Source organism: Sus scrofa, chromosome 15 (genome assembly GCF_054392235.1).
Source record: "Sus scrofa isolate SSC_HxYL_T2T_F1_AM1 chromosome 15, Sscrofa_HxYL_maternal_Yorkshire_Landrace_v2.0, whole genome shotgun sequence".
NCBI lineage: Eukaryota > Metazoa > Chordata > Mammalia > Artiodactyla > Suidae > Sus > Sus scrofa.
In genome coordinates, this window is record NC_139397.1 from 86379706 (window position 1) to 86401917 (window position 22212).

Genomic DNA, 22212 nt, shown 5'->3' on the forward strand with positions numbered 1-22212 from the left:
TCTTTAGCTTAAAATCCTTCCATAAATTTCAGCTAATATGTATAGATACAGAACTACCTATTTGACATCACTTAAATATGTAATAGACATCTCAAAGTTAATTTGACCTAAGCTAGAGTCCTATTCTTAATCATCTCTTGGAAAACTTTTGCAGGTTTTCCCAGCATAAAGCCCTAGCGTCCTCCTTGTAATTGCCCAATGAGAATCCCTAGAGTCAAGGTTGCCTCCTCTCTTTTCTCTCATCTGACATACAGCAAGTCTCTTTTGACTCTGCTCCCAAATATATTCAGAATAAACCATGTCTTATCACCTTAACCTGATTCAGTTCTCTATCATTTCTCGTCCGGGTTATTTAGTAGCCTCCTAACTGGCCCTTCTTTCTACCCTTATTCTCCCACAGGGTATTTTCACACAGCAACCAGAGTCATCTCTAATCTTATTCAGATTATTCACTTTTCTGCTCAAGACCCTCCAGCGACTGTTTCACTCAGAGTCAAAGCCAAAGTCCTTACAAGGACTACAAATGATAGCACTGTCTGCTGCTCTTCTCACACCTCATCTCCTCTCTCCTTCTCTTGCTCACTCTTTTCCAACATTCTCACCTCCTTGTTATTCCTGGAATGGGCAGATCCTTTGCATTTGCTATTTCTTTTTTTCTGGAATCCTCTTCACTGAAGATACTCTCATGGCTTCCTCACCTCCTTCAGGTCTTTGTTAAAATATCACCTTTCAGTGAGGCTTTCCCTAATCACTCTATCTAAAATTTGCAAACCTCCTCCTTCTCTATCCCAGCACCTTACTTCTTATCCCCTGTGCACTTACCACTAGATGATATACAGCATGTTTCATTTAGCTGTTTTCTAGTTACATATTTATTTTCTTCCTCCCCTTCTCCTTTATGCCCACTAGAATGAAATTTCCTTGAGAGTGAGAATTTTTCTGTGCCTAGAAAAATGTCTGAAACTTAGTCCATGTCCGATAAAATTTTTTTTCATGAATGGAGTTTCCATTTTAAATATGAGGCTTAGAAAGTAAAAGTCCAGGAATTCCCACTGTGGGTCAGTGGATTAAGAACCTGACATTGTCTCTGTTAGGATGTGGGTTCAATCCCTGGCCTCACTCAGTGAGTTAACGACCCAGCATTGCCACAAGTTGCAGCATTTGTCGCAGATGCGGCTCTAATCTGATATTGCCCCAGCTGTGGCGTAGGACCCAGCTGCAGCTCTGATTTGTCCCCTGGCCCAGGTACTTCCATATGCCACAGGTATAACCATAAAAAGAATACAAGAAAGAAAGTATAAGCCCAAAACCATAGAGCAAGTAAGCTGTGCTGCTAGGAATGGAATCCAGGCACTCTGAATCCTGTGCCTTGCCAAGTACCCTACATGGCTTACCAAGTATTCTTCACCTAGACCTGTTTACCAGTTACTGGAGTAGAAGCTGGAGTGGCAATGACTAACCATACCTTACTTACTCATTAGTGGTGAAGCTGGGATTCAAATTGGAAAACATAATGGTAACAGTGAGGGAAGGCTTTTAGAGCACTTTCATGAATTCAGAGGCTGAATCTTAATAGATGAGCAGGAAGAGCCACAGAAGAGAAGAGATATTTTAGATGATAGGACTAGCATATGCAAAGATATGAAGGTATATGGTTGCATTTCATGTTCAGTGCCCTATTAGTGGGACAAATTTTTTTTTAGGGCTGCTTCGTGGCATATGGAAGTTCCCAGGCTAGGGGTCAAATCAGAGCTGTATCTGCCAGCCCATGCCACAGCCACAGCCACAACAATGTGAGATCTGAGCCACATCTATGATCTATACCACAGTTCATGGCAGTGCTGGATCCTTAACCCACTGAACGGAGCCAGGGATCGAACCCACATCCTCATGGATACTAGTCAGAGTCATTTCTGCTGAGCCACAATGGGAACTCCCTGTATATAGGATTTGACAGAAGAAAAGATTGAGGCAAGAAGCAGAGTCCATATGGTGGAGGGTTTTGGGACCATGGTAAGTGTCCTGATAGTGATTCACTCAGGAGTTGAGCAAGGGGTTTCCATTTGTGTTTGAGATTGCCCACTCTGTGGCAGGTAAAGAGGGAGACTGAAGACTAGACTAGTGCAGTGGTCCAGCTCAGTGAAAAGGCCTGGGAAAAAACAGTAGTGGTAAGGATGCCACTAAAGGGGAATAACTAAGAAACATTTGGTGGAAAAGTCAGTGCTTGAAAAAATGGAATTAGGGCAGGAAAGCATTGAGAATGACTCCAAGTTTCTTGGCTTCAGCAACAGAGGTGGTGGTGTTGGACTAAGATATGGAATGTGATAGAGAAGCATGTCTGGTGGGAATCACTACAGAGTCATTGTCTGACAGTGATTTTGAGATGCCCTGAGGGAAAGTCAAGTGGTGAGATAAGTATGAAATCTAAAGAGAGGTCAAGGCCAGAGATGCAGGCATAGAGGTCATTTGCATAAAAGTGTACCATATGACCCAGCAATCCCACTCCTGGGCATATATCCAGATGAAACTTTCCTTGAAAAAGATACGTGCTCCCCTATGTTCATTGCAACACTATTCACAATAGCCGAGATATGAAAACAACCTTAATGTCCATTGAGAGATGAATGGATTAAGAAGGTGTGGTATATATACACAATGTAATACTATTCAGTCATAAAAAAGAACAGAATAATGCCATTTGCAGCAACATGGGTGGAACTAGAGACTCTCATACTAAGTGAAGTAACTCAGAAAGAGAAGGGCAAATACCATATGATATCATTTATATCTGGAATCTATATACAGCACAAATACACGGCACAAACTCACAGACTTGAAGAGTGGAATTGTGGTTGCCAAGGGGAAAGGGAGGGAGTGGGATGGACTTGGAGTCTGGGGTTAATAGATGCAAACTGTTGCATCTGGAGTGGCTAAGAAATGAGATCCTGCTATATAGCACAAGGAACTACGTCTAGTCACTTGTGATGGAACATTATGGAGGATAATGTTAGAAAAAGAATGTATATACGTGTATGACTGGGTCACTTTGCTGTACAGTAGAAATTGACAGAACACTATAAACCATAATACCAAACTATAATGGAAAAAATAAAAATCATAAAAATCAAACCCTAAGAATGAATAAAAAGAGCAGGGAACAGGAAGCAGTGGGTGGAGAACACTGGGCAACACCAGGTGGGAATGGTTGCGGAGAAGAGGGCTAGATGGAGGACCCTTCCATGGCAACCAAGAATCAAAAGTTGGAAAAGTAGAATACAGCTAGGGGAATTTAATGCAAGGGACAGAAATAAAACACTTAAAAAGGGATGAAAACATTAAAAGGGGGGAAGTTTCTTCTGGAAAGATCAGTTTTAAGGGAAAGGTGGAAGCAGATAACTTATTAAAGAATAGATGAGAGATAACAAATTAGAATAATTTTCAAAAATATTGGGTATAAAGAGAGAAGTGAAGCAATATCAAGATGGTAGTGCAAAAAGTGCTTTGTTTTCAAATGAGATGAGAAGGTATGTTCTGGGCTGATATTTATCCTATACACACCAAAATTATTCCCTCGTTGCTTATGGCTTGTGCCAGACCTGATAGGCAGATTTATCTATTCTGATTGGTCAGAATCCACAGTCATTAGTCAGTGTCCAGAGTCATTGCTAAATATTTTTAATATGCTCCTTAATGTGATTATAGGCTAAGGGGAAAGAAGAAGAGAAGGACAGATTGAAGATATGGAGGAATGGCAGTTATTCATAGCAAAGGTTAACAAACTATGAGATCCAAATTTGACCCACTACTTCTTTCTGAATAACCTCACAGAATGGCTTTACATTTTTAATGATTGAAAAAATAAAAAAATAAAAACATTTTATGACTCATAACAATTTTACAAAATTCAAATTTCAGTGTCCATACATTTAAGTTTTCTTGGAACATGTCAATTTGTTTACATACTGTCTACAGCTGCTTTTGCATGGTAACAACAGAGTTGAGTAGTTGTGACAACTACCATATGTCTTGCAAAAGCCTAAAATATTTACTATCTAGTCTATTTCAGGAAGGAAAAAAAAAAAACTTGTTGACCGCTGATTTATAGTACAATTTCTAAGAAGAGAGAGGGAGAAGATGGGATCAAGGGCACATGCAGAGGTATTGGCCTTGAACAGGAAAAAGGATACTTCATCCTATGAAATGGGAAAAGGGTGATGGAATGGTGCAAATATAAATAGTTTTGAAGGTGCTAGAGGAAAAAGAGGAGGGCGCTCCCCCACCACCACCTACACCCCTCCTCTATGTGAAATGTGTTAGCTACCATTGAGCATGACATTCTAGAGGACAAAAACTGTGCCGTATTCATCTCCGTCTCCCCCACAGCTTTCAGCGCCTTTCAGCCACTCTCACTAAATATTTAATTGAATCCCAGGTGAAACTCTATTATGAGCACATTCCTAGAAACCTCTGCCCTTAGGGCCTTGCATTTAATTCTCTTACTATCTGAGCCCACATTTATTAAAGTTTGATGTTACGTTTAGAGGTGTAAAGAAAATGGAAGCTGGCTTCTTATTTAGTTAATTTCCAGTTCACTAAATGGAGTCAATATAGTCAGAGTTAATATTCTTATTAAAATTGGCCTGTTTTCCTTTTTATCAGTCTGAACAGTTCTGTATAACACTAAGAGGTTTTAACACTAAATACCATACAAATATAAGATATGAATACATATTATTTTAGAGCTACTAACACTGTAAAAGGAAAATAGGAACCACAGAAAAGTTAAAAGGGAAAAACTATTATAGAGTAGAATATATGGCAACTCTTAATTATATTATTTAGCCAGCATAATGAGTTTTAAGTGTTCGAATTTTAACACCCTTGGGTATTCTCTACTCATTCACTGCCATTGTCATAGTTTCTGCTGTCTTATACCTGCTTATATAAATAAAGTGCCAGAGTGAACCTGAAATGTATTTAAATTTATAATTGCTAATGAAGAGTTATCTGAAAGCACAAGAACAGTAAAGATGACCAGCTTCAGGCTTATCTTTATCATGGCTTAAATGCATACACACATATTTACATATGTAAATAAATATACATAAATTCACTCCAGTCACCTAAATAATCAGATCTATCTTGTTTATCTAAAAATTAGCACCAAGATGGTGGTAATCATATTGCAATACATAAATACTCAAACCAACCAACACGTTGTACACCTTAAACTTACACAATGTTTTATGCCAATTATAACTAAATGAATAAGCACCAAATTTTTAAAAAGCAGCATGTATATGAAAGTGTCAGTGGTTTTACCTATTAATCTGTTGTGAATATAAAAATTATTTTTTGCAAGCATTCAGTTATCTAATGTTTTTTAGCCCCCAATAAATCTTTGCATTTCCAAAGAGAGCTATCTATGTGGTGACCTGTAATGATATTCATCTTGGGATGATCATCCTTATCATTAATTTTCTAGTAAGGCATGGATTGCTGAAAAGAATACTCTGAAGTGACTGATGATAGCCTTATAGTGCCTAAAAACAGAGAACATATCATACATGCAACATAATAGTAACTAGGCACATTTCCACACTCCAGGCTGTAACATTTAATCTAGAAACTTATCTAACTTATCTAAAATACAGCACAAACTACAGTAGAGTGATGTGTTAGGAGCTGTTGAGAGAGAGGGGGGAGAGAGAGGGGGGAGAGAGAAAAAACATGTGCAAAGAAAAAAAGTGAAATATTTTGCTTATTACTCAGTTCATATGAGGTATGAGAATTGGAATATGGGAGTTCTTCTTTCCATTGCATTATTTTTTAACATATGCAAAATTTTGGTTCTTTGCCATTTTCTTCAATAAATCTCTCTAGTACCAGAAACAAAACAAAACAATGGTCTGTGAAGCTGAGAGAAACAGCAAAAAAACGGTTTGTAAACTGTTGATTTCTACTGATAGAGGTACCTTTAAGATCACTTGTTCTAAATGGTATCAAACCTCCTCACAGGTAAAGGCTAGGAGAAACAATATATGGTTGTCAGGTGAACATGCTTTTTATTAAGTATCTTATTTTAGGCTTTCTAACTGAACAACATTCAAATGCATTAGACCAAGATGAATGTTGGGAAGCTGACTTTTTTTTTTTTTAATGAACAGAATGTAATTTAATTGTAGATTATTCTTTAGAAGGAGTCCCAGTTATTTACAAGTAAAGAAAAGGGATGTACAATAGAATTTACGGTTGTACTAATGAGCAAAATCAGGTTCCATTGTCACCATTTAACTTTGATACACTGGAATTTAAGGGAAGATAATTAAGTTAGGAGACCTATAAGAACAAATAGGAAAAATATTAAATCTGCATTTTAATCCATTTTTCTAGTCTCCTATTTGTCCATATTGTGGAATTACTCTGCATGTAATTTTTTCAAAACTAACATCATTTGTTATTTTTCCTAATTCAAGGACAAAAGGTTGTAGTTAGGTCCTATTTCTTGTCTTAGGGAGCTCACAAACTTTTTATTTTTATATCTGGAAATTCCTTCCTTGTTAAATGGTGGGATAAATGAATTTATTTCCTAAAAATACATTTTAATAGAAATTTCAATTTTAAATAGTAGACATATACTCCTTCCAGAGGCGAGGAAGTTGCTTAGTGACTTCTACCAAGCCTTTTTGAAAATGACCCATGGTACTGGTCTCTGTAGTAAAGGAATCAGGTAGTTACGATCCTTTATTAGTACTCACTTCAACCATAGTTTCCGTACCAACTGTGAGCAATCCTGATCTATCCATTTCTTTTCCTGTATCCTTATATATAGTGTTATTCTTTTCTAAAAAAATTTTTAATTAGAGTATAGTTGATTTATACTGTTGTACCAATTTCTGCTGTACAGCAAAATGACCCAGTCATACATATATATGTATACATTTGGTTTTTTCTATATTATTTTCCATCATGGTCTCTCTCAGGAGATTGAGTTCAGTTGTTGAGTTGTATGAACTGTTTATTTATTTTGGAGATTAAGCCCTTGTCAGTTGCATCATTTGCAACTATTTTCTCCCATTCGGTAGGTTGTCTATTGTGCTATTCTATAGCCGGCCCAAGATTTAGGCTATCTTTTCTCTCTACCTTTAAGCAATGCAGTTCTCATTGATTCCCTTCATGCCCCACAGACTTCTCATCTCCTGTGACAGTGTCCATCCAACCACCCAAAGCCTGGCTGCCATGTTGAGCTTGAGTTATTCACATCATTCTGTTTTTAACAATAAGGAAAGCAACCCAATAATTAAGTGATTAAGTACTAGCTAAAAGCAAATCTCAAAATATCTATATATAATTTTGTTAACTACTTGATCAGATATGAAACACAGGTCTATATGGTAAACAAGACTTTTTCCTGTTATGTGTTTGGCTTGCTGATCTACTCCATTAGTGATTTGTCTTTAATCTCTAAGCTATTTGTTTCACTGGAGTTCATGATATAATTTGGCTCACTGATGCTTAAACCTTGGAGATGTGAAAAATGTTACATATTTATATTTAGTTACAGGTGTCCACTTTCACATGATGCATCTAGGAACAGGAAACCTCTCTTTAAACACTGCCCATTTATCTAACATAAAAAAAGGAAAGACTTTAATTTCTTATATTAATTACTAAGGACTACCACTTGTCAAATGTATTTTTACATTTAGATAACAAAAAGCCAGAGTGCTTGAATGAAAAAAAGCATTAGTCTAAGCTAAGAAAGTGGCCTCTTGAAATATTTATGCCTTGCTTTTCCCATCAATAAAATGGGATAAAACTACAAGTGGTCCTTCTTCCTTGAATGGCTACTTAAAAACAAAAGAAATGTTTAAAACATATCAGGAGAAAATTTAAGTCCTTCCAAAGGTTGAATAAATTCAAGTTTCACAGGACAACACCCCCCTAAAAGGCCATATGAAATTGAACTCATAAAGGAAGAATGGTGGAAATTTTTTTTCTTCCTCTTCAAGAATGATTTCTTGAACTTTTCCAGTTCAGCAATGATTCTTATGTTTATTCTTTGCTCTTAATAGTCTATAAAAAGTCATTTCAATTTTGGCAGTATATTCACTGAATCCGAAAGTGGACTGTTCAGGTTTTATTCTCTGAAAATATTGTAAAATTACATTGATTCTCTCTGCTGTGACTTTAACATAAGTGTTTATAAAATTGTTGCAATACAAGCCACATTACAGTATCTTTTGTCCTAAGAAATTCTCTACAATCAAACTGAAATCTATTTTCCATAGCACACTATGTCCCTTGCCTCAAAAGGAAAGAATAGATAGTCGTGATAGACAAAAACTAAATAAGAAATTTCTACTTTGTAAACTCTTATTTCTTTCTGGTCCATCTGCTGAAGATTTTATGGGGGAAGGGGTTCTTATCATCAATCAAGGTCTTGATACTATTTCTTATGTTAATGACCATTAAAGTCTAGGAAATTTAACACTGAATGAAAATAAACACAAAGCTCTTCTGTATGTAATATTAGCATGTAGACATTTTAGTCTAACATACTTTTATTTAACACATGCCATGAATTGACAGAAATCTTCTCTTGACATAGAGAGTATACTTAAAATGGCTTACATATTGGCAGAAGTGTTAATCCAAAATATGAAATGTTTGTGTAGACCCATTAGCAAAGCCTGAATAGCCCTTGATGTGCAAGTGTCTGTACTCCAAAAGAAATCTACCTTTAACTTTAAAGAGACTATGTTAGACAATATGTACAAAATCATGGGCACTGCTCTTGGATATGGGAACAGTTCAAGCATATCTTTTCTGTATTTGGAAGAAAAGGAGGAAAGGGAAAAAAATTGTTGGCAAAGGGGGTAGTAATGATGAGTGGTACTTGAGGCAAAGGCCCAAGAAGTTTTATCAGTTGAAGAAAATTTTAACAAGACTTAAAATGTGTTACCAGCTGTGGAACAGCTACTAGAGGAGAAAAATGGCAAGATATCCTGTCTGATCCAATTCTCATAACCCTCTTGTGAGGGGTGGGAGGAGGAAGTATGTGCAACCTCAGCTTTTCATCTGTTTTTTATTGAGACAACTCAAAAAATACCAACTAGAAAGATGTTAAATAGTAATTCTGTTCTCTGAATAACAACTTGCACGTTACCAGCATTATCAAACATTCTAAAGACAGCTAGATATCTAAAAGCCTGTGTAACTTTATGCCTATGTTCTAAAAACAATTTTATAAGAAGTCAGAAGCAATGAGCATCTCTGAGATAAAAGTCTTGTGGCAGGCACTAAAGATGTAAATATATATAACATGGAACCTTGCAATTTATAGGTATCTATATAATGTAAACACATTAAATGATTGTATGATGTTATAAAATGGATAGTAGAGTAATAATAAATAAGAACACATGAAAGAGAAAGGAAGGAATGGCCTTTTCTCTCTGTGTGCAAAGGATGTGGAAATAGGCTTTAAAGGGGGGGACATTTTGAGTTGAGTCTTAAGAAGGGAGCAAGGGTTGAGCTGATGAAGGGGAAAAGTGAGTACAAGAAGTCAGAAGACAGGAGTTCCCATCATGACTCAGCGGAAATGAATTTGACTAGTATCCATGAGGATGCAGGTTTGATCCGTAGCCTGGCTCAGTGGGTTAAGGATCCGGTGTTGCTGTGAGCTGTGGTGTAGGTTGCAGACGCGGCTCGGATATCACATTGCTGTGGCTGTGGCGTAGGCCGGTAGCTACAGCTCCAGTTCAGCCTCTAGCCTGGGAACCTCCATATACCATGGATACGGCCCTAAAAAGACAAAAAAAAAAAAAAAAAAAGTCAGAGACCATCTCACAGTTAATACCATGCTGGGGACTGAGAATGACCTTCTATTGCAGACTGTCCTACTTATAGCCAAAGATTTATGGGTCATTACAGATTAAAAGTTGCCCCGCAAATTGTTGCCTGGGAAACACTCTCCAACCATGTTATGACTGGTTCTTTTCCAGTATAGAATTAATAGCTAAATACAAAACCTACAATAGTATATTTAAGTTCAGAAGTTTCAGTATCCTGTCTCCCTGGGATAGCAAGAAAGCAAGAGTTCAACTGTTGAATATTTGCTTTGCAGGCATCCTCCACATATAAGGAAAATTTAGTGTGAAGACATCAATATTTTCCCAATTAGACACTTTCGCCCCAGGCTTTCCAATTTTTCTGCTGTTAAATTTCAACTGGAATACCATAATGCCCAGCTACAGATTTTTTTTTTTTTAATTCTCAAGATCTTCCTCCAATATAAACACAAATCTCTTTCCTCTAGTGCCCTTATGGTGTGTGTGTGTGTGTGTGTGTGTGTGTGTGTGTAAATGCAATCTCTCTCCTTCAGGCAAGTAAAATAATTTATCATAATGTAAGCTTCACCAGCTGGGTCAGAAGTAGGGTAACTCTTAGGTCAGAAGTAGGGTAACTGAGACCTTATTGTGACTGGTCTCTATAGACCAGTCACCTCTTCTGGTCTATAGAGAAGGCATTGGAGTAGATATGTGAACCTCGTTGCTGTACCTCAAAGGCGAATTTAGAAAAACAGCACAGTGTGTGGTTGCTTGGAGAAAATGTTGAAAAGGAATCTGTTCACTAATCAGAAGAAATCACATCTTTAAAAAACCTAGTAGACAGGATGACATCAAGTGTCAAATCCAGCCTAAGGGTAGAGTTGAAGACAGAGTTCAATTTCCTTGATATCTAAAGGCTTAAACTTAGAGCAGCTGAAATTGAACAATACTTTTATTTTTAAATGCATTTCTTACAATTAAATTATTTTAGCATAATTTTAATATAAAAATTATAATAGTGTTAACTTTACATTGTATCAGTAACAGGAAACAGAATACTTGTCAAATGTAGAAAAAGCCGAAGTCAAAAATCAAAATCACCATTACCTAATGTCCAAGAGATAACTATTCCTTATGATTTTGATACTACTTTTCCAATTATCTATGCTTATACACATTTAAAATATTGAGCTCACACTGTATATACTGCTTTAAACTCACACGTAATCCCTTAATCCCTTTAATTCCTCTCCAGTATTCTTTTATACATATCAGATGTTTGTTTATATTTCTGATAAATTTTTCCACTGGTAATTTTGTAAGAATTTTTATTGTTTTCACATAATCTTAATACTGATTTTAATGGCTGTCTGATAATCTACCACATTGATAAGTATGTATTAAGTATATTTAGATAATTTAAAGTTTTAATTTTTATACCTGTGGTTTCTTGAAATATCTTTGTATTTAAAAGCCTCATTCTTCTTGTAGTCCATTAAACCATAAATTTATTATTGCCACCTGGTTTCACAGTAGCCATAGCATATTGTAAATTAGAATAATGAGGAAATGGAATAATGTAGCCATGGGCTTTCTAGGTCAAAAAAATACTGTATAAATGCAATGTAATAAACATATATAGACAACATTAAAGTTACCTCACTGTGAATGGCAGAGAAACAGTAGCAATATAATGCCCAATTTTTTCTCAGCCATCATAATTGCTTGTACCATAGATAACTATCCAAATCTTTCTGTGGTTTCAAAAGGGTAGCAATAGCTGTGGTATCCATGGTTGTCAACTGAAATTATCAGAAGTCACAATATTCAGATAAAATGTATTACAGTTCTTTCTCTTCTTAACCCCACATAAATTCTTAGAATTTAGAGTAAGCTCTAGATAGTTCAATGAGACTGTGATCAATACTTGTTCTTACTATTTATTTACAAGGCTAGTGGCTTTTCTTTGATGTCATGTTGATGTTCTAAACTAAAACAAGTATGAAAAGATTCTTTAGCCTGACAACCGGAATTAAGAAGCAGCACCTTCTAATACAAAGGAGCACATATGCACTGTGATCGCATGTTATATAACAATCATATACCAGTACAATAAGGCTGCATAATTTCCTTCCCTCCAGAGATAAAAATTAGAGCCACACATGCTTGGATTATGGTTTCATGTAATAATGCTTTTTGATAAAAATAGACATGAATAATGAATACTAAATAGGAAGCTGACTATATGAACAAGAAAGAAAAAGCATGCCTCATTTCAAAGAAACCAGTCACTAGCATTAATAGCATGCTGCAGGATTAAGCTCATTAAAACATTTGCCTAAAGGATAAATCTAATTTATTTCTTGTATTTCTTCATGTCATATGATTAACATAAAGCATGGAGGTGGATTTTGCAATCTGGATCATGATTTTAATCTGAATAGAATACTTTTATATAGTTTCCTTATTTGAGTACCATAATTAAGTTCAATTGATAGTATTTCAGATTTGAGGCTTGATTATGAAATTGATTGTGCTTTCTTTACCATTAATCAGGCCACTCAGAAATTCTATACTCTTAAAAGTTAGCTATGATGGAATTGTGTATGTGACTGATAGATTTTTGTCTATGAGCTCCTCTGCCAGGCATTGAGCATGCAGAAGTCAAGAAGGAATCTTTGGATCTTTAGAATCATGTCCTTTTGCCTGGTGCATGGTATACATTCAACCACTGAATGGCTCCATATCTGATTTTCCTCTCATATTCCTAAACTTGGTTACTGGTATCATCATCCATGGTGTTACCAAATTAAAAATCCTGGATCCAGTGTTCCTCCTCACTCCCAGCCTAAGTATCTTTTGATTTACTTCCTTAAAATATTTCCTCCCCATCCTCAGAACTGCCACTGTCTTCATTCAGAACCTTACAACTTTTCTCTAGGATCTTTCAACTGTCTCATTTTGTCTCCCTTCCTCCAGACCTGTTCTCTAAATTCATTCTCCTGGGTTACCTAATAAAACACACTTGTAGTCAAGCCTCTTAAGCACCCCCTGTAAGTACAAACTGACTCTAAGATGAATTCCAAATATCTCCGCATTATAAATGCACAGTGCCATCAAGATCAAGTAGCCCTACCATTTTCACAGTAAAAATTTTAGTTTCTTTCACACATACATTAGTCATACCTCAGAATCTATATATAGTCTAGCCCTTCTGCCCAGATTTCTCTTCTTCTTTTCCACAAAAGAACTCTTACTCATCCCTTAAGATTTATTTCCCATGTCACCTCTTCTACGAAGCCTGCCATGACTACCTTTAAGTAACATGCTCCTAGAAGACCTGTACTGCATTAAAGCCATGCTACCAGTCATGCTACCTGGGTTTGCATCCTGACTCTGTCATGGTGGCAAGTGTATGCCTTAGCTGTCTCATCAATGAAATGGAGATGATAAAAGTAGCGAACCTCATAGGCTTGTGGCAGTGGTTATATAAGTCAATTAATACATGTAAATTAAAACACTTCAATCCTAGATAAGTCTTTGATAACTATTAGCTATTTTTATATAGTATTATTCACTCCTGTCTTTATGATCTTATATATTCTTTAGAGAAAGCATCCCATTATGCTGTATCAACCTCTTTATATCTGTCCCTACATCCAGATGGAAAGCCACTTAGCTTACAGACTATGACTTATTCTTTAACTTGTCAGAGCACCAAACCAGGTTCTGAGCACATCGTATTCAGTGAATATAAAATGAATAAATGTAGGAGTGACTGACTGAATGAATTCAGGTCTATACATGCCATAGCTGTTTCTGTAAGTCTTTGTCATACAAATCAAGGTGAATTATATCTATTAGCCAAGTATTATTGATGAAATAAAATATGGGAAACTCTTTTGGGCGCCTTGAACCCAAAAGCAATGTCAGAGCCCTTTTAGTTATGATATAACCTTTCTGTTGACAGCCACTGGGCCTAATAAATTATTATTTTTTCTTTTTTTTACCTGCTCAGTTCATACTTTTGCATATACTGTTTGACTTCATTTTTTCCCCCAGGTTAGATACTTAATTCAGCATAAGAAAAAATCATTATAATCAACTTGATGGTCACTAAATGTATCCTTTGTGGTCTCACAGAGGAGGTTTGCTTCATTTACTCTTTTCTCTTGATAAATGCTGTTTTCTAATGCCTTTGTGGTGATAAAGGGAATGGAGGGTGAGGAGAAAACCTGGATACTTTCTTCTCCAGGTCACTTGAAATAAAGACTTTCTTTAGAGCCATGTTCAGATGATTTATGTACACACTGTATATGCAGTAGCAGCAATTACAGAGTTATTCCTACCATTTAACTTGCATCATTCTGAGTGGCCATTCACTGGCCACTTAACATCTGCTACTTCGGTAGTCTAATATCCAGATAGAATGAAGAATCAAAAGAATACAACTACAATAGGCTTGTTTACTTTGATAGGTAGTGGTTTTGGGGAGTGGATGGAGTGTGTTTTAAGTTTTAGTTTGCATTATCCAAAATTATCTACTTTTTAAATCTTTGTAGAAGTTCCCATTGTGTCTCAGTGGATTATGAACCCGACTAGTATCCATGAGGATGTGTGTTTGATCTCTGGCCTCACTCAGTGGGTTAAGAATCCAGTGTTGCCAGGAGCTGTGGTGTAGGTCATAGACGTGGCTCGGATCCTATGTTGCTGTGACTATGGCGTAGGCCAGCAGTTGCAGCTCTGATTCAACTTCTAGCCTGGGAACTTCCATATGCCACAGATGAAGCCCTAAAAAGTGAAAGAAAAGAAAATCTTTGTAGAACTAACATATTTGTCTTTTCCCTATTAGAAATCAGACAGCGAAGGAAATATAAATGAACTCGTCTATGCAGTCTATTTAAGGAAGATCTTGTTTTATTTTATAGTTTTTTGCAGGGTCCCAAACATACCACTAACAATATTTGATATTAATAATTTTTCACAATATTTGAAAATAGAAAAACTGAGGCCAATATAAATAAAAATACCTGTGAAATTACTAAATCTAACAAAACAGGTTACCTGCTCTCTATTTGTCATACATAATTGGTATCTTAATCATAGAACCACTGATTTTTTTAAGCTGTAAATAAGATCAGAGATTGGCTTATCCAACCAGTTTTAAATTCTTTCTTTCTTTATGATGAATTCCTTTTACTTCATTCCTCTGTTGCCACCTATAGTTCAGGCCCTCATCATTTCTTCTTATCTCCTCTTTCTCAGACGCCATGCTACCTTGGTACTCTACAAGTCTAGATACTCCTCAACTGCTAAAGTTTCTTTCTGTATTCATCACTTTGACCATACGTCTTTTCATATATCTTGGTCATTTCCCAGTGTCTCAAATGTTGCAAAGATTTCCTCACTTCAAGCTTCAGAGCACTTGAAGATTGGGCACTAGACTTCCTTTTTTTCCTTCAACCTTCCAACACATCCCTAAGTCTCCTGTCACCCAAATTCCCTCAAAGTTCCTCTCTCACTATAGTTAGTAAAGGTCTTGCCCTTTTTTCTGTACTTTTTCCCAAAGTACCATTTGAAACTGGGTATTCCCTTTTCTCCTGGCTAGTGATGCAGTTTCTTCCCTGTTTGTTCAGAAACCCCATTCCTATAATACAGTCTTCTCCCATAACTCAGTCTTGGTACGCTTTGGACACTCCCTCAAGTTTTTTGCTTCTTTTTCCACCCTCCTAAGTTGTATTTTCTTTTAATGCACCTATTAAATCCATTCATTTCACTGAATATGTATATCAGACTGTCCTTTCATGTACTTTTAGGTTTATTATGTTTTCTCTGTCATATACATGTAAATAGGATCCAGTTACCAACTGCTGAGGAACTACCATAACATTTAGGGGCTTAAAACCGCAACCATTTTATTATATCTTATAAATTCTCTAGGACAAAAATTTGTGAAAAGCTTAGTTCAGCAATTCTTCTCCACATAGTGACAACTAGAATTGCTTCATGATATCCACTTAGTGGGTGGGTAGGTTTGGAGGGTCCAAGAGGGCTTTACATATGTGTTAGGCATCAAGAATGGCCAGAACTCTGGGCTCACTTTGAATTGTTTGACCAAAGTACTTATATGTGGCTTTGCCATAGCAGTCTTAGGATAGTTAATCATCTAACATGGCAGCTCAAGGCCCCTGGAAGACTCAAGAGGCTCCAAGAGACCCAAATGGAAGCTACAGTTTCTTAGGACCTAACCTTGTAATTTCCCAAACATCATTTCTGCAGCCTCTATTGGTTAAGCAAATTATTAAGACTAGCTTAGACTAAAGGCAAGAGAAATTAGATTCAACCTCTTGATGTGAAGCATAGCGTAGGAATATGTAGCCATTACATGAATGTAATATATATGTATATGACATTTGATAAATGACTTCTCATTACAGTAACAATTTTCTGATTTTAGAAAACAATGTTGAAAACAAAGAAATTGGGAGCTCCCCTGGTGGCCTAGTAGCTTAAGGAACTGGTGTTGTCACTGCTGTGGGTCATAGCTTTGGCCTGGGGAACTTCTACGTGCTATGAGAGAGGGCAGAAAGAAAGAAAAAGAAAGAAAGAAAGGAAAGAAAAGGAAGGAAGGAAGAAAAAGAAAGAAGAAAGAAAAGAAAGAAAGAAAGAAAGAAAGAAAGAAAGAAAGAAAGAAAGAAAGAAACTGTATGGATTGTACCTAAATTCATGTTAAGTCAATAAAATATTCAAACTTTGGAGTTCCCGTCATGCCTCAGTGGTTAACGTGTCTGACTAGGAATCATGACGTTGCAGGTTCCATCCTTGGCCTTGCTCAGTGGGTTAAGGATCCAGCATTGTTGTGAGCTGTGGTGTAGGTTGCAGACGCCACTCAGATCCCGCGTTGCTGTGGCTCTGGCATAGGCCGGTGACTATAGCTCCGATTCATTCGACCCCTAGCCTGGGAACCTCCATATGCCATGGGAGCAGCCCAAGAAATGGCAAAAAGACAAAAAAAAAAAAAAAAAAATTCAAACCTCACAAAATATTTCTGCAGTTCCCATTGTGGTGCAACAGAAACAAATCTGACTAGTATCCATGAGGATTCCGATTTGATCCCTGGCCTCACTCAGTGGGTTAAAGATCTGGTGTTGCCATGAGCTGTGGTGTAGGTCATAGACACAGTTCAGATCCTGCTTTACTGGGGCTGTGGCAAAGGCCAGTACCTGTAGCTGCAATTCAACCCCTAGCCTGGGAATTTCCATAGGTTACAGGTGTAGCCCTAAAAGGCAAAAAAACAAAACAAAACAAAACATTAATTTCTCTACTTTACCACTCCTCCCATAACTTTCTCAGCAATTTTTTTAGCTATAATCTTCTTGGGTACAGTGTATATATCATTTTTATATCCCTATCAAGTGTCTCAGGACTTGGTATGGAGTAAACTTTCAATAAATGTTTGTTGAATTGAATTGAATTAGTCCTGGAGTTTGAGGCTGACAAAGCCAACATATTGACTTCTCTGAACATGTTGTAAAGGATACAATGTAGCAAGAAAATCTGGCCTTATCAAGGGAAACACAGCCTGAGCTACTGATATATGTAAATACCAGTTAGTGCAGTTCTAGGAAACACAGGTGAATTTATCAGTAAATCTTCTCCATCTTCTTTCATGCAATAGAATTTTCAAAGGACCATCCATTTAGCATGTCTGTGTTCAAATTCTTTCATGAGTTGGATACCACATATGCTGGATTACTTCTGACAAGCTTTAGTAATTTTGTAGAAAAGGGAGGCAAAACAAAATGATTCTATGATGCCTCTGTCATTAGAGAAAAGCCAAGCTAATAAGTGTCCATAATAAGAACTGAAACACCTTTTTTGAATTCACAGATTTTAATATACAAAGTAAATTAAAACATCGTTTTAATCTTGGATGGAATTTGCTTCTTTAAGCCGTGATCTTGTGTTTCTCTGTTAATTTCAAATTTAAAGAACTCTTGGCTGATGATACTGTTATATAAGTAGAGGCACTGTTGTTCATTGTGTAATGTGAGAATCAAACTCTGCTGCAGTTCTCTTATCACGTCGCTGACAGAGTTCCAGAATTTTGATTGGAAGGATGGATATTTTGTAATTTTTTCTTAATCCTGAGGCAACTTTATGATATTTGTTTCAAATTATTTACTAAATTTATTTATATTTTTCTTCATGTATTATGAAAAAAAAATCACCTCTTATTTCCAAAAGTCCTATCTACTTAGTATATGTTTGTCTCTGCTATTAGGATAATGCATTTAAAAATTCTTTTAAGTAATCATTAGAAAATCAACTATAATGGAAAAAATAAAAATCATCAATAAATAAGCATTAGAATCTCACACAATTTCTTCTTATTTTACTAATATTAGTTGACAGTCCTTGGTTAAGGCCAATTTAGGGAAATGAGGTATAAAAATATTGCTATATATTTCCATGACATGCTTTCCAAAGGTTTTTCTGTTCCTGTTTTGCAGATTTGACAAATAAGGCATAAGATGATAGAAGAACTCACCAAGGTCATTTACAACAATAGTAGACCTAGGAAGCTCATTACAGTTTTATCATCATTTTGTCTCTTTCTAGGTCTTTCCAACTCTGTTCTCCACCTTTAAATACCTTTTTTCAACATTAACAAATTTAATAGGCTTTTGTATTTAATGCATTGTTTACAGACAATAGTCTTTCCATAGGACACAGTATTTTACTGGTAATTTGTTTTGTTAGCTATTTCTATATCCCTTGCATTTATTTATAGTTCTTTCTTACTGTAAATATTTCTTTACATACATTCATACAAAATTCACATATATGGATTTTTATTTCTAATTTCACACCCTTTGCCTCTCCCTCTCCCAAGAATTTGGAAGTAACTTCATTTTCTGCTTATTCTTTCCTTCCATTTGGCAACCATTTTATTTCACTGTTTTTGAAGTGATGCAGTAAGAGAAAAATGGCTGCCTTTTGTTTATTTCCTTGTACATTAACATGATGACATCATCAAAGATATTAGCTAGCATATACATATCTTTAAGAACCCTATCAGCCACAAACACTCTGTTTTCCTTTTCTTTTAATGCCCCAAGGTTTTATAGCTTTAGCGTAGTAGCTCTTGTGTGCAGAGGGAAAAATTAGTATGAGCATTTGGAACAAATGTATGAAAATGGTGGCATTTAAACATATCTGATTTTTTTTTTTTTTTTTGTCTTCTGTCTTTTTTGTCTTTGTTGTTGTTGTCATTGTTGCTATTTGATTTTTTTTTTAATGTTAAGAAAAATCCATGAAAAGGCATTTATTTAAGTCATGGAGCGTTGTAAATCAATGCTAACACTACAAAAAATATTATAACTAATGATATTAAATAATTTTAATTAGAGACTAGCTATTTAGCCACATGTGCCTATTCTGGTTTTAAATTATTTTTTGAAATTTCAATTGACTCAAGAAATTTGTTTTAATTATTTCCCCAAAATAACCTCTCATTAATGGAAGGCTCAAGCAGGTATATAGATTTACTATTTTTAAGGTTTACTATATTATTTACAAACACTCTTAAAATGTAGAATATATCTAGCTGGACAGAAATATTATTTTCCGATCTTCTTTTCCTTCTGTGCTTTTTGTTGAACATTGCATGTATTTGTCATAAAATTGCCATTGAGATTAACAAGCAACAAGCTTTCAATTACCAATGTAATTTAGATTATTAAAGAGATCAGAAGTTTATTTTTTCATCAAATTCCAGTTATTAAAGAGCCTTTTCATTTAGAAATCCATGATCCATTTTCAAATTTCAAAATAATTTAGGTAATTATTTTTAAAATATTTTAGATAATCTGACTGTATATATGTATATATATTGATTCAATATCTACATAGCAGAAAATTCCTATAAACGTTGAGTACTCTGAAACTACTTGTTAACACTGAAATCAGATAAGGTAAACCATATGCTTTGTTGAGGTAGCCTGTCTAAAATAAGTTACTGCGATTTTAAGAATTAATATGAACCACATGTCCTTTAGATCTTTAAATTGAAATCTTCATTGTTCTTTTAAGTCAGCTGTTCTAGGAATGTGTCATCTTTTGAGAAGATAAATCAATCATCCACCTCATATAAGTCAATAAAAGAGACTCTCATCTACTTCATCAAAAGTAATTAGAATATCTCTATTTTTATCCATATATAGTATCTACTGGTGTTTAACATTTTCATTGAGGAGATTTTGAGGGAAACAGCCACTTAGCCTTTTAGAAAACAGCCTCCTCTAAGAAAAGGAAACACAGCAATCTAAAGGTTAAAACATACTGTCAAATCATTCAGTTGAACAAGGCTCTTTAATAACATTTGTTAAAGTACTTTCAGAAAGCAGAAGGTAGGAAACAGCTCTTTGCTAGTTCCCCTTCCTTAAATTATTATTCAGCCTCTTATTAAAATAAAATCTAGTGAACTTCTTTTGAATTCCTGCTTGAATGCTTTCTATAATAAAAAAAAATCTTGTGAAGGGATTTCCATAAGTTGTGCTGCATTAATGACTTAGAGCAGCTTCCTAATCTGTTATTCCTTCCTCCTAGCAGACCTCAGCTGATAAAAATATCCATAGACACAGTGAAGTCAGTGGCATGCCTGGCTTTCTCAGACAAAACTCCCATGTGATCACATATAGGCAGCCTCAGTGAGGCTGATGCCGTGCAGCAAGCAGTAGGTAATGAGTCTTTGTGCAGAGTGAAGCTCTTGTCGCTGAACAATAAAGCATACGGTACCAGCAATAAAACACAGGGCTGGCAAATTTCAGAAGATTCCACTGAACCAGGAAGAACAGTGCCTTCGGTGATGCTGACACACATTATAAAATGATAATCAGTTTATTTTGGATTCTAATGAATAAAGAGTGCAAGGACTAAGGCTACAGCTATTTGAACAGGTTAGTGATTTTATAAATTACTCAACACTTCCTTGCATTTGATTAGATTTACATTAGGATGGGCTACTGTGTGTTTTGCCTTGTACAAAAACTTTGCAAGATATTTACGGTGTGTAATATGAAGGATGCACTTGAATTGACCCAGTTCGATTAAATCATTGATGTAATCAGATGTGATAGAGAAATGGCTATGTGATTTTAGTAAACTGAAAAGTTATCCTATTTAAAAATTTATGGGTTAAAAAAATCATTCAGTAATTTCTAATCTTCTATAATGCAGAAATAATATAAAGCAGAATACCACTAATAGCTCAAATTAAAACCTTCACATTTATTTTTCCAGTATTAAAAATTCCTGTATTGCAATAGTTTGTGTATCTTATGAATTGGATGGTATATCATTCAAAATTTATTGGTGTCTTTCAGTGTTCTACAAAAGGAAGGTTTAGCACATTCTTTAAATAGAAAATTTTAAAAACGAGAAAAATTGGAAATGTTAATTCCGAGAACAATGCATTTTATGTTTAACTATAATAACATTATATATTCATATTAATATGTTGTGTGCCTTTTATTTTTCATATTATATTTCTTTTGTTAGGTGGAAAATATTGTTGCATTAAATCTTTTACTCATCAATAATTATTCACTCATTAATGGAGAAAACAAATTAGCTTAATTTAAAAAAGAATGGATTAATTATGTGATGATGCATATTTCCATTGACTCACCATTTAGAAAAGAAGAATATGTGCCTTCATGGATATTTATAAAAATATGTACACACATGACCTTCTGTATCTAGAAAATAACCACTTAGGTTTATGAGCAAGAGAGTTTATGTTTTAAATAGATAGATTGCTGTGTGTAGGAAGACAGGGAAGAAATAACTCTAGCAAATAATAGCACAACATTGAACATCTCTGCCAAAGACAGACAAGCATTACTGCTGCACGGATCTTTATATTTAAATACATAGTTTAACTTTGCCCTACATTTTTACTGCTATACTGTTTTAAAGGCATCCTGGGACCTAAATTCTTTACAATTAATTTTTTGGACACTGCTTAGGATGATCCTCTCTAAGGCGCTAGGGCACATTCAACATTTTATAGAATTACCAGTGACTTCATGTATTTGTATAGTGACTCGAATAAATATATGCCTGTAAGAAAGATGCTGTTTAAATCACAACAAAAAGAAATACCCTATGTCCCTGATTATGCCTGCACTATGTATTCCAAAAGGAAAAAATATATAGCTATGTTTCAAAAACAAGAGAAGTTAATGAAAATTTTAAATTGGCCTTCCGCATGTATTTAAATGAAGTATTTGACTATTTGGGTTTCCTTGGTTACCATAGTCGCTGCTGACAGCTTCTCTTGGTGGGGAGGGGGGGAAGCAAGACTCTAAAACAA

General features: G+C 35.4%; 2 protein-coding genes across 4 annotated transcripts in view; one reads left to right on the plus strand and one right to left on the minus strand.

Annotated features, from left to right (window-relative positions):
- Window positions 1–22212, minus strand: part of TTC21B (tetratricopeptide repeat domain 21B) — an 875896-nt gene that overhangs the window by 484795 nt on the left and 368889 nt on the right. The gene's annotated exons all lie outside the window — the stretch shown is intronic.
- The window catches only part of CSRNP3 (cysteine and serine rich nuclear protein 3), a 193304-nt gene that overhangs the window by 72416 nt on the left and 98676 nt on the right, over window positions 1–22212 (plus strand). For 2 of the 3 annotated variants that reach the window (XM_005671894.4, XM_003133446.6), the window contains exon 1: window positions 20545–20794. The exons of the other annotated variant lie outside the window; for it this stretch is intronic. The gene's annotated coding sequence lies outside the window, so the exon portion shown is untranslated. Of the gene's footprint in view, window positions 1–20544; window positions 20795–22212 lie in introns of those variants that run through there. 3 annotated transcript variants of the gene reach the window in all.